The sequence below is a fragment of the Ornithodoros turicata genome, chromosome 5, assembly GCF_037126465.1.
Source record: "Ornithodoros turicata isolate Travis chromosome 5, ASM3712646v1, whole genome shotgun sequence".
NCBI classification, from domain to species: domain Eukaryota; kingdom Metazoa; phylum Arthropoda; class Arachnida; order Ixodida; family Argasidae; genus Ornithodoros; species Ornithodoros turicata.
The window spans coordinates 19613956-19630128 of NC_088205.1; the positions used below are offsets into that span (position 1 = coordinate 19613956).

Consider the following 16173-nt stretch of genomic DNA (forward strand, 5'->3'; position numbering starts at 1 on the left):
GTGGTTAGAGTAGTTGACGTCAAGGAGTGGCTGGTCCTGCGTGATGGTTGTTGGGGTGCAGGGCCAGATGGGGAGTTTTAAGAGGCGAGAAGGCGTGTTGCGGCAACTGTGCGATGAGGTGCGCGGCACTCTCGATCTGTATAGCAACATTGTCACTGAATCATGAGACGAATTGTTACTTCTCCGGAACAACAGAAGTGATCCAGGATAATAGGTTAATCCCCCGTCGCTCATGGCTATAGGTTTCTCCCGGCGCAAAGTCAGGAATAATCCCGATGATTCCACATAACATCCGACATGTCCAACTTGCTAACGAACATTTACCGCAGAACGTGATGCACTTTGGTGCTGTCCATGGAATCAGGTCTTGCCCATGCACCAGGCATTCATCCAGCACACAAGTCTCTCCATTCCACATATTTTCGATATACACGCTCTGCATATGCGATCACTAATGAAAGCGCAGTCCAGCACGTTAATGTACGGCACATGTAACACGGATGCCTTTTACTGACGCCCCATATCAATAGCGCGGGCTCTGCATACTAATGACAGAAAAGTCTTTCAAAAGGCATTAATTAAAGTTTAATAAACGGCTCAGCGCGAAAGTCTCGAACGATTCCTTGACAGACACCCCTGTATGACGCTCTCAGGGGTGAGGCCCGCTATATAGGGGGGCCAGTGAGGGTCATTAAATTGGACCTCCTTTTGATCCCTAATAGAGGAGAAGGCCTAATCGGGCCTTAATACAAAGTTAGCCATCATTACCGGGAAAGAAGACACTTTGGTATGCAAATGTCGGTTCCTTTGGGCACTAGGAGGCTTCTTTGTCGTATGCAGATGAAGCGAAGGCGTGTAATTAAGGTTCTTTGAACTTCCATCCCGCAGGGCTAAAAGGAAGAGGAGCTCCTTCGTTAGGAAGAGAATTGCAAATGTCGCTCTTCTTGCATTAGGCATTCATTAGCGCTGTCCGACTCGCTCTTAATTAAGATTTGTTTTTCCGTAATGAGCTGGGGGCTCCAGAAATGGTCACGTGACTTCCCCTTTTTCTCTCCTCTCTTATATGCAAGCAGGGTTGTGCCGCCATATCATTTTATTTTTTATTTTTTGAGGTCCCAGTTTTATTGAGAGGTCCTCTTTGATCTTCGGTTCGTAATGTGCTAGAACAATTATGGTGCGTGCGTTATGGTCGTGCGTCTTTCTGCTACCACATAATGTAACCTTACACTCTAACAACAGAACATAGACCGAATAACCCGCTAAGGACAAATAGTCATTCAGAATGGTTCTCTTTCCTGATTTGTTGAAAATTGAAGGCGTACGCCTTTTTGTGGCAGTCTATGTTTACAGTTGTTCTTGCTTCAACAATAACCGGGTGTTATTCTTCAGGCTTAAACACACAATTTTCTGGTGGGCAGAAATGCACTCAAACCGAACTTCTACGCACAGCACGCCGCGCGCCAACCATTGCCACGAATGTAGGGTTATCGCTTCTGACTCGAAGAGCGCGAGAGAATGGGCGATATATCCAAATTAACACAAAAAGCATTATACACACCCCTCTCTCTTCAAATCAGAAGCGATAACCCTATCATTCGTGGCAATGGTTGGCAAGTTCTGTTTGTTCACTCTAAAAACAGAGCTTCACCGCATAGCACGCTGTGCGCCAACCATTGCCACGAATGATATGGTTATATCGCTTCTGATTCGAGGAAACGGGGGCGTACGGCTTTTTGTGTCAATATGGGTATATGGTAATTGTCACAAAAGGGCGTACGCCTCCCCCTCTCCTCGAATCAAAAGCGATAACCATATAGTTCGCAGCAATGGTTGGCGCACAGCGTGCTATGCGGTGAAGTTCCATTTTTAGAGTGTAGAGTGAGGGTCGCTGATATTTTAAATCTATAATTTGCGGCGAAATCCGATCTTATGTGTTCCAGCGTGAACGGTCTAAAGTAAAAAAAAAAAAAAAAAAAAAGGAACGGAAAGTTCTGTTACCAGCGGTATGACCGAGCGGACTAAGGGGTCCCGCGTGTTGCCAAGGTCGTGCTAAAAGGTTGGGAGGTGGTGGGTTCGAATCCTACCACCGGCTGTGCTGTCGGAGGCTTTCCGTGCGTTTTCCGAAAACGTTCCAGACGAATTTCGGCACAGTTCCCCCGGAAGTCGGCCCAGGACGCATACTAACCCCTGTCCCCCACTCCTTCCTGTTGTCCTCTCTCCTTCTGTCCATATCCACACCGTTCATAGCCACAGTTGCTTCGCGGCGCTAACACGGAATAAAAAAAAGTTCTGTTGATATCGCGCATATAGCCGCAAGCACGAAAATATGCGTGTTTATGTATATTTTCTGAGACTGTACGTGTTGGAGTAACCAGACTTGATCGTGTGCGTCTATGCATGTTCACCAGCGATTTATAGTGTTGTACATTTATAGTACACCCTAAAAACAGCATCTTCACCGCATAGCACGTTGTGCGCCGACCGTAGCCAAGAATGATAGGGTTGTGGCTACTAATTCGAAGAGAGAGGAGGCGTACACCTTTCTCTGTAAATGTTGTACGCAAAAAGGCGTACGCCCCCCTCTCTCTTCGAATCAGAAGCGATAACCCAACACTCTAAACAACAAAACTTCACCGCATAGCACTCTGTGCGCCAGTTATCGCTTCTGATTCGAAAAGAGAGAAGGGCGTACGCCCTTTTGTCTCAAACATATAGGCTATCCAAACTGACACAAACAGGCGTACGCCCACCCTCTCTCTTCGAATCAGAAGCGAAACCCATATCATTCCAGGCAATGGTTGGCGCACAGCGTGCTATGCGGTGAAGTTCTGTTTTTGGAGTGTACACCCTTAAAAATGAACTTCACCGCATAGCACGTTCCTAGCCAACCATCATCTCGAATGATATCGTTAACCGCCCTGATTTGTTGGAAACGGGAGGCGTACGCCTTTTTTGTGACACTTATGCTGTTCATAATTGTCACAAAAAAGGCGTACGCCTACCGTTTTCAGCAAATCAAGGCAGATAACGATATCATTCGAGATGATGGTTGGCTAGGAGCATGCTATGCGGTGAAGTTCATTTCTAAGAGTGTAGGGCTATCTAACTGCTCTGTGCTCTTTTTGCTCCCGCTTATGACGAATGAGCACGCATGCGTGTTCTACACTCTTAGAAATGAACTTCGCCGCATCTGCCCTGAATTGTTGAAAACGGTAGGCGTACGCCTTTTTTGTGACAAATATAAACAGCATAAGTGTCACAAAAGGCGTACGCCTCCCGTTTTCAACAAATCAGGGCCGGTAACGATATCATTCGAGATGATGGTTGGCTAGGAGCGTGCTATGCGGTGAAGTTCATTTTTAAGAGTGTAGGAACGCCTCTTTCAGAGACTGAGTGAACAAGTGAGGATGGAGCCATCTCCCGGATTTTCTCGCTACCATCATGCTCAATCACGCCAAAAGATCCAAGGCCAAAGGCTCATATGGCTACTTTTCGTTCTGCAGTGACGAAATACTGTTCTACGAAAATATTTTTCATAATGTCCCCTGATAGATTACTTGATGAATGGGTTTTCAGCAACGTTAAATGTTATAAATAAATAAATTTCATTGCTCCTTTAAAGAACCTTCGGATGGACAAATTGAATCCAGAGGCAGCGATTGAATCCAGTAAAGCGATCAACTCCTTCCGAAGCCTAGACAACATAAGAAGAAAGCGGCTATACTCACTCTTGCGGTGTGAGGGTCCCGTTACATCCGGGTCCTCGGCATTCTGGAAATGGAATGAAGAAGCACAATTAAAAGTGGGAAGCGCACACAGCTTTTTACGTGAGAAACATGATTATAATGCAGATCCAATGAAGTTTCAAGTTTGCACTTTTTTTGATACCACGTGACAACGTACCCGCGCGCTGCGATTGCTGGGCGTGTTGTCTCGTGACATTTGTCTGTCGTATGTCGCGGGCATTCCTTTACGAAGAAAGAGAAAGAAGAAAACAAAAAGAAAGTCGCACAAAGCGTACCTCGCTGGAAACACCTGAGTGGAGTGTTTTTCGAAGCAGTCTATATAGAAGATGATGGAAAGTAATTTTTTTTTTTGGGGGGGGGGGGGAGCTGGAACATACAAAGGGGCAAACAGAACTCAAGCCTAGAGGTTACTGGGGACATGAACAGTTGAAATACGACAATCATCGAAAAAGCCAGACAGCGGCGGGGTCTTTACCGGTTTAAAAGTGTTTAACAGCGATTACCGGTTGAACGCCTTGACCAATACGACCACGCTGGCATTCGCTTTTCGATGTCTGGCCTGGGAGCCTCAGTTGATTGACGAAACACACGTTCACTCACATACTCTCTCCTACAGTTATCCTCCTTTCACACACACGTCCATACCACGACCTATACTATATAACGACCATGTCATAATCGGCAACCCTATATGAGGAACCCGTCCGCACGATTCGCCAGAGGCGCTACTCATCGGCCCGCGAGATCTATATCATGATTCGACAAAGGAAATTTGAATTTTACGCGCGCAAGCGGACGGGTATACGACTATACCGTAGCAGACGACAGCAACAGCTCCTATTAAAACGCGTAAAATGATGATGATAATCAACTTTAGAAAGAAGCATCTCCCGTGGGACATTTACCGCTTGTACAAAAATACTAAGGTAAGCTGAAGTACAAAGTATTGCAGAAATTGAGGAAACAATAACCTGCCGATGAGTAGCGCCACCACCTTCCAAATGCGGCGCTGCGAAGGGGTGCCTATGACATGGTCGTTATAATATAGAAGGTCGTGGTCCATACGTCCGACACAGTGTGGTCGAATTGGTCAAGGCGCTTGACCGGGTAATCGAGAGATGTGTGGTTCAAATCCCACCGCTCTCTGGCTTTTAGACTACCATATTTCAACTGTTCATGTTCCCAGACACCTTGGGGTCCTTTTATACGTTCCAGCCTCAGAACAATTACTTTCCATCATGTTCACCAGATCCCGCACTCTTAAGAATGAGGGGGGGGGGGGGGGGGTCGAGGTAGCTTGCCGTTGTTGGCCGCACTCAAGTGGGCATCGTCACGACTATAGCCAAAAAAAAAAAAAAGGAAAGTGGGAGAGGGGAGTTGAGGACTTCAAAGTGATGCATAGGCAGGATGACCGATACTGATGGGACAGAGGCACACTGTACACTGTTAAAACAGAGCTTCACCACATAGCACGCTCATAGCCAATCATCATTCCGAATGATATCATTCTGTGTATTGATTTGTTGAAAATGGGAGGAGGCGCCTATCTGGGACAGATTGTCCTTGTCCCAGATAGGCGCCTCCCCTCTGTTTTGAACAAATCAGTACACAGAATATTATTCGGAACGATGGTTGGCTAGCAGCGTGCTATGAGGTGAAGTTCTGTTTTAACAGTGTAGGTGAGAGGTGCACTATAGAGTGGTCTTTCCGCTAGGCCCGTTTCTTGAAGAAGGCGCACGAGGCCGCGAGTTTTTGAAAGTCGTTCCGCACAAGAACCTTCGGGGAAGAGGATGTCCGTCAGTATGCCAGGCCTGGCGTGGGGAAGATGAGTTTGCCGCATAGTATGGTATGCACAGCATTCTGTCAGGATATGCGCGATAGTCTCCGGATGATTACAGTGTCCGCAACTGGAGTCCTCCCTGGAGCCGATCTTGAACAGTTGCGAGTTTGTGAACGCAGATCCCGTGCGTAATCGATGGAGCATTGTCTGCATACCACGGGGAAGATCTTTCGTGGGAAGAGAGGGTCGGTGATTCTGCATGATGTCCTATATGCCAGGATGACGCACCTCAACTAGCTGTTTGACGACCATGTGCCTGTCGGTGTCGGCCGGAATTGGTAAGGATGGGCTGCAGCTGTGGTGTGCTGAGGAAGCTAGCTGGTCCGCTCGTTCGTTGCCTCTGATGCCGACATGAGACGGGATCATTTGGAGCGTAAGCTCACCTCCGGTTAGCCTATGCTGGGCACACGACCTCCTTATACATCGGGCTAAGATGCTATCACACATGGGGTTCATCACGTTGTTAAGGGCACTTCTGGAGTCCGTAAGCAAAACGGCCTTAGTTATTCCGGTGGCTTGAACCGCAGCAGCTGCGTGTAACAAGGCCAGGAGTTCGGCCGTCGTAGATGAGATTGGGTAACGAACTGATTTCCCTTACCAGGCCATGTTCATTGACGCGCTGGTAGTACGCGCAGGTAGTGACGCGCAGGTAGTACGCGCTGGTAGCGCTCTCGGAGCGGTGGTCAATGGAGTCATCCGTGAACACCAGAGTATGTGTGTGATAGACGTCGCTTATCAGGTTCTCAGCCGCCATCCTGGCCACCAGGGGGCTGGACTCGCTCTTCTTCCGTAGACCCGGGATGCGAAGCGTTGTTGCGGGCACGAACTCCCGCCACGGCGGCGTAGGTGGACTAGCTGGGAGCCGAGGAAGAGCCCCCCTAGAGAGTTGGCTAGAGTTGGCCAGTTGGTTGAGAGCTGGTGGCTCTAGCCAGGCGTCCTAGGAATGTGTGTGTCCTTTGTTCGAGGTCGGTGAAGAGGGAATGCTTGTTGATAGATGTTGATGCATTATCCAGAAACTGGAGTCCTTGGAGCTCAGAGTGCACACTAACAGGCTTTTCCTTAGCTTCCAGGTACGTTCGGGTGACGCTAGAGAAGGTTGGGATACCAAGCGCAGTTCTTATTCCGGCGCGATGAAGGCGCTCAAGGGCCTGCCATTGTGTAACCGAGAGGTCTACGTATGGCGCCACGTAGAGAATGCGTAACAAGATCAGGGCTTTGTGAAGGGTGAGCAATGACCGCGCATTGCACCCCCATGATTCACCGCTGATTCTGCGAAGCATGTTGAGCGTTTTCTTTCCCTTGCAGATAGTCTCGTTCACTTGCTTAGACCAGCGTAGTGTGCTATCGATGGTGACACCAAGATAATTACATGACGCGCATGTTGGGATGGGAGTGTTGTTAATGCTGAGGCTTGGGAAGTCTTTGCCCACGTACTTTCCACGGGGAACGCAGACCATGCATTTTGACTTACTTCTCTGGCGACTCTTCCAGCCCTCTCGCAAGCAGCGCTGCATTGAGCACGTTCAAGGCAATATCAGCTGTGTCACGAACTTTCTCCTTGTCCGTTCCCACGATGCGGAGGCAGATGTCGTCCGCGTAGATGGTGAGATGAAGGGCGTACGGTGTAGGGCGGATTCCTCGGTGAACCCCGGCCATGATTAGGTTGAATAGTATAGGTGATAGAACACTGCCTTGTGGGACTCCTCGCTCAAACTTCTTCACAGAGCTCATACACCCGCGAACGAAGACGTCAAACGTTCTGTTGGATAGAAAGTCACATAGGTATCCCAGCAGGCGGCCAGTGACTCGAGCTGCTTCGAGCGCAGCGAAACATGCCGAGTGCGTTACCGAGTCGTATGCCTTCTTCACATCAATGAAGAAAGCGAGAGCAAACTCATTGAACTCTCTCGCTTGCTTCAGGCTAGTAGGCTCTTCAGCGTTTGCGTCAGACGCGCTCCAGCCCTTCCGAAATGCTGTAATGTGATCTGGGAAGCAATTGCCTCGCTCCAGGACCCAAGCCAGCCTGTTGTGAATTATACGCTCCAGTAATTTGCCAACGCACGATGTTAGAGCAATGGGACTGTAAGAGGACAGTTGGCTCGGTGGGCCTCCCCGGCTTTAGGACGGGTATTACTCGAGCATGTTCCCAATCAGATGGGATGCATCCAGAGGTCCAGACGTTGTTATATAGTTGGAACAGAGCGTCAAGCTGGTCATCACCTAGGTTCTTGAGGGCCTGGTTAGGGATCCCGTCCAGGCCAGCTGCACTGCGCCGCTTTAAGCCTTGGATGGCGGACTTCAGCTCGAACATTGTGAGGTCGTCGTCCGCTGGGGAACCGTTTGCTATGCAGTGTGACTAGGAGGAAGGCGTTGGGCACTGCAACTTGCGACGCGAGCTAGATCACTGGCATAGTCTTCGGCTATGTCCTTGCGCTCCCTGTTAGACGCTACCAATAACGTGACAAGCGGGTCGACAGGCTCGGGAAGGCTTTCGATAGCTCGCAGGGTATGCCAAACCTTCGAATGAACTTCACCACATAGCATGCCCCTAGCCAACCAGCATCTCGAAGGATATCTTGGACGATAAAAGCGCTAAAAGAGACAAACACAGACGACACAACATAGAGTAGTTTGTATTTGTCTCTTTTAGCGCTTTTATTGTCAAGTAATGTACCAACAAGCCCAAATGGATGTTTTACGAATGATACCGCTATCTGCACTGATTTGTTGAAAACGGGAGGCGTACGCCTTTTTGGTGACACTTATGCTGTTCATAATTGTCACCAAAAAGCCGTACGCCTCCCGTTTTCAAGAAATCAGGGCATATAACGAGATCATTCGAGATACTGATCGGTTAGGAGCGTGCCGTGTGGTGAAGTTCATTTCTAAGTTTGCGCGCCTCGTAGTTGTGTAGGATGCACACTCTAAAAACAGAACTTCACCACATAGTACGGTGAAGGCCAACCATTGCACAGATTGATATCACTCCCGATTTGGGGAAAGCGTACGCCTTTTTTTGGAACTGCATAAGTGTTCTAAAAAAAGGCGTGCGCCTCCCGTTTTTAACCAATCAAGGGGCAGAACGATGTCATTCGAGACGGTGATTGGCTAAGAGCGTGTTATGTGGTGAAGTTGTTTTTAAAGCATATGGTTGTGCGTGTGAAAGGAGGATAACTATAGGAGAGAGTGGGTGAGTGTCCCATCAGTCGATTGAGGCTTCCAGGGAAGTCATCGGAAAGCGGATGCCAGCGTGGTCGAATTGGTCATGACGCTCGACCGGTAATCGAGAAATGCGTGCGTGGTTCATATACCGCCGCCGCTGTCTGGGTTTTTCGATGACTGCCATATTTCAACTGCCCAAGTCTATAGAACTTTCGAAATTACACCACGGCCAACCAGTATTTTAAAAGTTGGCTATTTAATGTTATCAAATTGATTAAGTACAATGAACGAACACACTCTTAAACATGAACTTCACCACATAGCACGCTCCTAGCCACCCATAATCCCTAGTGACATCGTTTTTTCCCCTGATCTGGTGAAAACGGGGAGCGTACGCCATTTTTGTGGCATTATGCGGCTCATAATTGTCATAAAAATGGCGTACCCCCCCCCCCCCCCACCGTTGTTTTCATCAAACCGAAGCAGAGAACTTTGTCAATCGGGACGATGGTTTGCTATAGGAGCGTGCTATGTGGTGAAGCTCTGTTTCGTGAGTGCAGGGTACAGGGCTGGCAACAACGTTCATGATGGCTTCACTTGTGCATATGCGAGCGGTGCGTCTTTGTTAAAACCTTGGTGTGTGCTTGTTGGGACGATATGCTCCTGAACCATCTTGTTTTGTACAGTCTATTGTGGCTTACGGATGCAGCTTGGGAACATTCAGTTTGAAAGAGACGATGTTCGGAACAGACTTGTGCCTAACGCGTTACTTGTAATCAATTACTTTTCTGAGTAATTTTTCGAGTAATCAATTACTTTTCTGAGTAATCGATTACTCAGTAATTGATTACTTTTCCGGCAGAGATTAGCTTATCTTTCATATGGTCTGTCCCAAGTCAAGCACCTGGTGCCGTCAGCCTTTGTTGGGCTGTTCTATACTATAGCAAGCGGAGGTCATTGTAATAACGTTCTGGAATTTCAGGGTATCCCTTCCTAATCTCTTCCTACACCACTGTGATGGTACCTGAAGGTTTGGAGGTTCAGTGAGTCATGGGGAAGTCCCACGCAATGCTCCTCCACAATCGCGTCAACGTCTTCCCGGGCGATAAATATGGTAGAGGTACAGATCTCTTTGTCCTAGGCGTTTTTGTTTTTGTTGTTATTTCAGCTGTTCGGCTGTTGAACCTTTTTTCTTTTTTCTGAGGCACACAAAGACGGTTACAATTTGCGTGAATGCAGAGTAACGACTGGAGTAACGCGTTACTTTTCTACTCGTTACTCAATGACATTTGGAGTCGAGTAATTGGTAACGGTAATCAATTACTTTTTCCGTAGAAGTAACGGTAATCAATTACTTTTGCCGTAGAAGTAATGGTAATCAATTACATTTTTCGGGTAACGGGCACAAGTCTGGTTCGGAATTCCACTGAAATACGCAATTATTCGCGTAGACATTGGGAAAATTGGAATATCCGCGGAGGAAACTTGCTGCTTTTTTGTGCCCTCGTCTCATTAGTGCGTCTAAACTCTCGCTCGCGTGTCATTCTAATTGGCAGAAATGTATTAGCTTCTCATTAAATGTCAGCTTTGAATACGCCTAATTGATACGTTATCCTTCAAGGTTATTAATTATGCCCGGATTAACGTCTCTCTCTCTCTCTTCGTAATTAATCATCGAACGTCGACGGCACGCGTCATTTGGACAGAAACAACGGAAAGATAAAAAAAAAAAAAAAGAAATACTTCGATGTAGCCCTCGCACCATCATCAGATATACAGGGGACTTCACCTAACGTGTTAAAAAAAACCTTATGAAAAAATCTAATTGTCTGATAATTACGGGTTCAACGTTATCTCGGAGGACGCCTCCCGAGAACCGCCTATTTACGTCTTCGGTTACGTCTTCCGTCTTCCGAGCATATCTATCAATTTCAAGTCGTGAGAAATTGAATTATCTGAATTGAAACTCCGAAATTTTCCAAGTTAACCCCGCTTTTATTTATTTATTTATTTATTTTTTGCTTTTTGCCAGAACCATAACGCCCATGTCGGATGTACCCTATCTACCCGGCACGCCCCTGCTATAGGGGTGAAATTGCGACTATTTATGTCCACCCGGCGTTCTGATGGAACGAAAGGAGTTATTTAATGACTTGTTCAGTATAGCTCATATAATGCTCTGCGCTTCCAATTGACTGGCCCTATGCGCCTAAACATTGTGGTACAATCGAGGCAACAGTTGGCAACCCTGAGAAGCCATTTCCCCCCTCCTTACAGTTGCGAAAAGATGCAACGACCGTTTTGCACCGCTGTTATTCTCACGCACTTCCGGTCATTCATTTCCGCACCAAATCGTCTGTGTCGTGTAGCCACCTTCACTAACACAAGGAAGCTCTCCACACTTATTGGAAACATGTCACTTAATAGAGGCTGGCTCCACTTAATATCACACCACACGGATCACGGATCGTCGTGTATTTGTCGTTCCAGGTAATGATCAGCGGAGCTTATAAGCGTGTTGACAATGTAGGTGATCTGCTTTTTATCACGAACGTAAGAAGAAAGTGAAGTCTAATAAAATGACGGTAAATTTCAGTGCTGACATTTGCTCCATAACTTCTGCGCCATCGGATGGATTTCTATAGCGAACGCATAGACAAAACTTCCGTAATGATCTGTCTTGTATTGTCATCTGTCTTCCACCTGTTTCTTCTTGTGTGTGCAAGTTCCGTGAATGCTTGATGAGCTCAGTGCCATTATTGCATGACACGTTCTACAGTGGTTTAACCACAAGGTCAACACTATGTAAGTCCACAAATGCGATTCTCTTCTCCTGTACACCTTTCGGGTGTCTCGCCCTCTGGACACACCTTTTGGTGTAGGCCTCATAGGTCATGCAGAAGTTATAGTTTCTGAAACTCACACTCTTGAAACAGAACCTCACCACATCGCACGCTGAAGGCCAACCATTGTACAGAATTATACCTTTATCTCCATACGCGGAAACCGCTCTGCATACGCCCTTTTGTGACAATTAACATGCTCTATAAGTTTCACAGAAAGACGTACGCCTCTCGTTTTCAACAAATCAGTGGAGAAAACGATGTCATTCGATATTATGGTTGGCTAGCTGCGTGCTATGCGGTGAAGTTCTGTTTTAACAGTGCCATCGGCAACATACCATGCTGAATACGCCGGTTCTCGTCCTACCACCACCTGTTTTAACAGTGCACTTCTAAATGGCGTATTCTACATAAAGCGCAATTTCAAATGGCACATTCTACACAATACGGCATTGCAGGAATGTCTATAGGGAATTCAAAATGCCATAAACTTCGACGCCATATGTGCCTCCACCAATTCCTCGTCGCAACTATATACAGTTCCTTTAAACGAAACCGCGTGTATTGGAAGTTCCCATTAAGCGGAGAACGTGCAAAGAGAGCAGTGAAAAGGGACGGGGGATCAAAGGGGTGTCGAAATAATAACCCGACTCGAGCGGAAGGGGTTCCAACAACAAGACACGTGGCTCTCCTGACCAAAAGTGGCCATGTTTTTCCTTTTGTTGCCGGGGCAGCCGTTATTGCTAATTTGAGTTGTATTATCATTCCGAAAACAACCCTTTCCAGCCCCTTTTGTTAACAGTAAAACTTGACGGCGTTGACAGCTGTGCTTCCGGAAGTCAGAGTTGGCGAGGAGATACAACGACAGGATGGACCGGAAGTCATGTAAGGAATCTTGTGTCATCGTAAGGAGAGAAGAAAAGCTGGGACAGAAATGTGGTGGTGGATGGTACACTCTTAAAAATGAACTTCACCACATAGCACGCCCCAAGCCAACCATCATCCCGAGTGACATCGTTCTCTCACATGATTTGTTGAAAACGGGAGGCGTACACCTTTTTGTGACAATCAACATTTCTGCATAAGTGTCACAAAAAGGCGTACGCCTCCCGTTTTCAACAAATCAAGGAAGGGAACGATATCATCCGGGATGATGGTTCGCTAGGAGCGTGCTATGTGGTGAAGTTCATTTCTAAGAGTGTACGACCATCATATACGGCCCAACTTAGTGGTGCAACAGCGGAACACTCGTACTGTGTTATATGGCTCGTTGTTCTCAGTGACGCTCTCAAAACCCTATCACTCAAATCTTGTTGAAAGTGAGTATTGGGTATAAGTGAGTATGTAGGCTGACTCATGTTGCGTGTAAACAATGAAAAAAATATCATAGGTATTTTTCAAATTGGGAGAGATCACACTGTGGTCCCTGAACGTGTTATGAGCGTTTGTGTCATCCATGAAATCCGAGCTCCTGTGCTCGGTCTTCATAGTTTGATCAAATGTGTTAATCCAGCATTTGCACGTTCTTATACTTCTTTTCTGTGGAAAAGATTTCCGACAACGTATACCAACTTTGTTTTTGTTCCGTGTTACTATACCGCGTGTGGCTATGAGCGGCGTACGGACGTGGACAGCTGGAGAGAGGACAGCAGGAAGGAGTTGGAAAACGGGGGGTCACTGTGCGCCCTGGGCCGACTTCAAGGGGACTGCGGCCGGCATTTGTCTGCAAAGTCTACCGGAAAACGCAGCACAGTGGGTAGTTGTGGATTTGAACCCATTACCTTCCAGTATTCAGCACGACTTTGGCTACCACCAAGGAGCGGTCGCTTTTTTTGGCCGCAGGGCCATGACGCTGGTCGTACTCATCCTATGCTAGCGTTCTATGTGTACTCTACAGACTGAACTTCACCGCATAGCACGCTCTGCGCCTACCATTGCCACCAATGATAGGGTTATCGGTTCTGATTCGAGGATAGAGGGAGACGTACGCCTTTTTGTGTCAATTATCATGTATCCAAACTGACACAAAAAAGGCGTACTCCCCCCCCCCCCCTTTCTTCGAATCAGAAGCGACAACCATATCATTCGTGGCAATGGTTGGCGCAGAGCGTCAAGTTCAGTTTTTAGAGTGTAGATCACATTCATCTTCAGCATTTAATGCTGGAACGTGTATTATCATCGACATATTTGCTTGATCAGTTAAATTCGAATGGGAGGGGGGGGGGGGCACGAAAATGAAACTTCTGCGACTGCTAATAGACCTGCTGAGCGAAACAAACTGCTGAACGGAGCGATATATTTTCCTGATTTGCTCACGTGCGTTGCGTTTCGCTGTCTACATTATACTGCGGTCGCCATTTGTCTCAGTCACCGTGTTCGTGCTTTTTCATATATCCAGTCTGTGTATAATCCTTTTGCAGCTTCGGACATCGATATCGACATCTTCACCACATTATACTTGGGTTGCTCCGAGATCTCTCATCTTTCCCCTTATGGTTTAAAACCTTTGCATCCGGTATGTTATCTGTTACGCACACACATGCACGTTTATATTTTCACTTCTGTTGCTGTTATGTGTAGGGTTCCGCGATTTCGGTTTTTGTTTTCGGGCGGATTCGGCGTATGTTTTTCGATGTTTATCGATTTTCACGAAATCGGCGTCTTTCGGTGTTTTTCCTCGCGTTTACATGGTTTACTCGCAGTTACTCGGCAGTTATCGGCGAATAGAAATCACGATGTAATTTCCGCATGACGGTCATTCAACATGCCGTTATTGTTCGCTGCGGTGGCGTTTTACGGCTAACGAAAAGGTAAACGGACATTTCTCACAACCACCGTATTTCTGTATGGTTTTCTGATCTGCATGAACAACTTGCTGGGAATGTGCAACAATTTATCTCTGTCATGTCCTGGAATGTCCCTCGATATTCGGTGTTTTTCGATTAAAACCGAATGAGAGAAAATTTACCCGGCGTATGTTTTTCGGTGTTTTTCTATTAAAACAGAGAACGCGGAACCCTAGCTTATGTGTGATTCGGGCAATACCTGTTAGGCTCCTGGTGTTGGGTGGATACCCCGGGAAAAAAATCGAAGAAACCAAGGAAGAGTGTAAAAAGGCATCATAATTTTAATGACTAAGCACACTTGCCATGAACGCGAACGTTAAAAGTGTGGTAATTCAATCTAATTCTTCGTCAAAGTAACTGCAGTCCTTTCAGGTTACTCCGTCCAGAATCGCCGTGCTCGCTGCTAATTGCACGGCGTCATTCCGCTGGCTCCTCGAATCAAAGAGCAAAGCCTGTTTTTTTTCTCGACAGGAGGCGGTCCATTGCGTCATTGGACGGGTTGTTTACTGGTGGTCGCTGTTGATGCAACCCTTCCCTCTCACGGCATTCGCCCAAGCGCAGGCCTTTCACAGACGACAGACAGCCCTTCCGCGGCTCGACGCCAGAAGGAGCCACCGTCGGGCGGCGCTGGCGTGTAGCGCTCGTTGCGTCCAAACCACGTCCAAACGGGCCTCGCGTTGAGTTGCTAAACGCGTTCGGAGGCACGGCAAAGGTTGGCGTAGGCGCTAGAATTTTGGAAGGAACAACGCGATACGATGTTGTGCTTTCAAGTTTGTAAATGCAGCACAGTGGGCGCGCTTCCCGCAACGCGTCAACTGCACGTGATGGAAAGTCAGCGAACTGAGGCTGGCACGCGTAAACAGACAAACACGAGCCTCAAAGCGAGTGAGTCTGATTTTTTCGGAACTGCCATCCTGTAACCTTTCACGTCCAATGTACGTGCATGTTAGCGAATGATGTTAATAGTTCAGCGTTAGCATCGCGAAGCAAGTGTCGCAATGCGGGGTGTATGTACAGATACAGATGAAGAGTTGACAGCTGGAAGGAGTATAGGAAGGAGGACAGGGGACAGTACGCGTCCCGTGCAAACTGTCGCAATTGTATAATGACCGTTAAAACACGCCGAAAATAAATTCGGAATTGCCGGAAATAACCTGTACGAGGCTACCGAAAAGTACACACAATTCACTGACAAAACATATGTTCAGCTAGAAGTGAACTTATTTATTAGCTAAACTGTGGTACCCCATTCGAAGGCAAGAAATATCCTATTGCCGACGAGAGACGGTCATGTACTGACATTAAAAAAAGAATTAAGATGAAACATACCGGCAGAGTATACAAAGTTAAAGAGAGAAAGAGGGAGGGAGAGAGAAGCGGGAAGATGTCGGAGACCCATTACACAAGCGCACTCGATAGGGTTCTTCAAGATAAAGTACAGAGTTTGTAATGCGTAGGTAAAATAAGCAAAAATAGTGTTTAGTTAGAGCTAAACATACTAAACTATGCGCTAAAACTTTTATAAAAATAGCCACCCGGTCCAGTTAATTGCGGATAAATTGGAATAATAATAATAAAAATACTTCTGTCCTTCTAACCATCACCTTTTTCTATAAGAAATAGGATGACTGGATACGAAAGCCCCAAACTCGCAGTTGCTGCCCTCCTAAGCCTAACATTTTTGATGGTCGCCTGCTAAGCCACGCATTACTATGTGGTTTCGCGAACCACCATTT

The 16173-nt window shown here is 47.0% G+C and overlaps 1 protein-coding gene and 1 long non-coding RNA gene across 2 annotated transcripts in view; one reads left to right on the plus strand and one right to left on the minus strand.

Annotated features, from left to right (window-relative positions):
• Positions 1-3656, plus strand: part of LOC135394171 (uncharacterized) — a 62391-nt gene extending 58735 nt beyond the window's left edge. The window contains exon 4 of the long non-coding RNA XR_010422776.1: positions 3623-3656. This is a non-coding gene — a long non-coding RNA (uncharacterized LOC135394171). The remainder of the gene's footprint in view (positions 1-3622) is intronic.
• The window catches only part of LOC135394170 (Krueppel homolog 1-like), a 64806-nt gene that overhangs the window by 39359 nt on the left and 9274 nt on the right, over positions 1-16173 (minus strand). The window contains exon 3 of the mRNA XM_064624751.1: positions 3729-3771. The gene's annotated coding sequence lies outside the window, so the exon portion shown is untranslated. The remainder of the gene's footprint in view (positions 1-3728; positions 3772-16173) is intronic.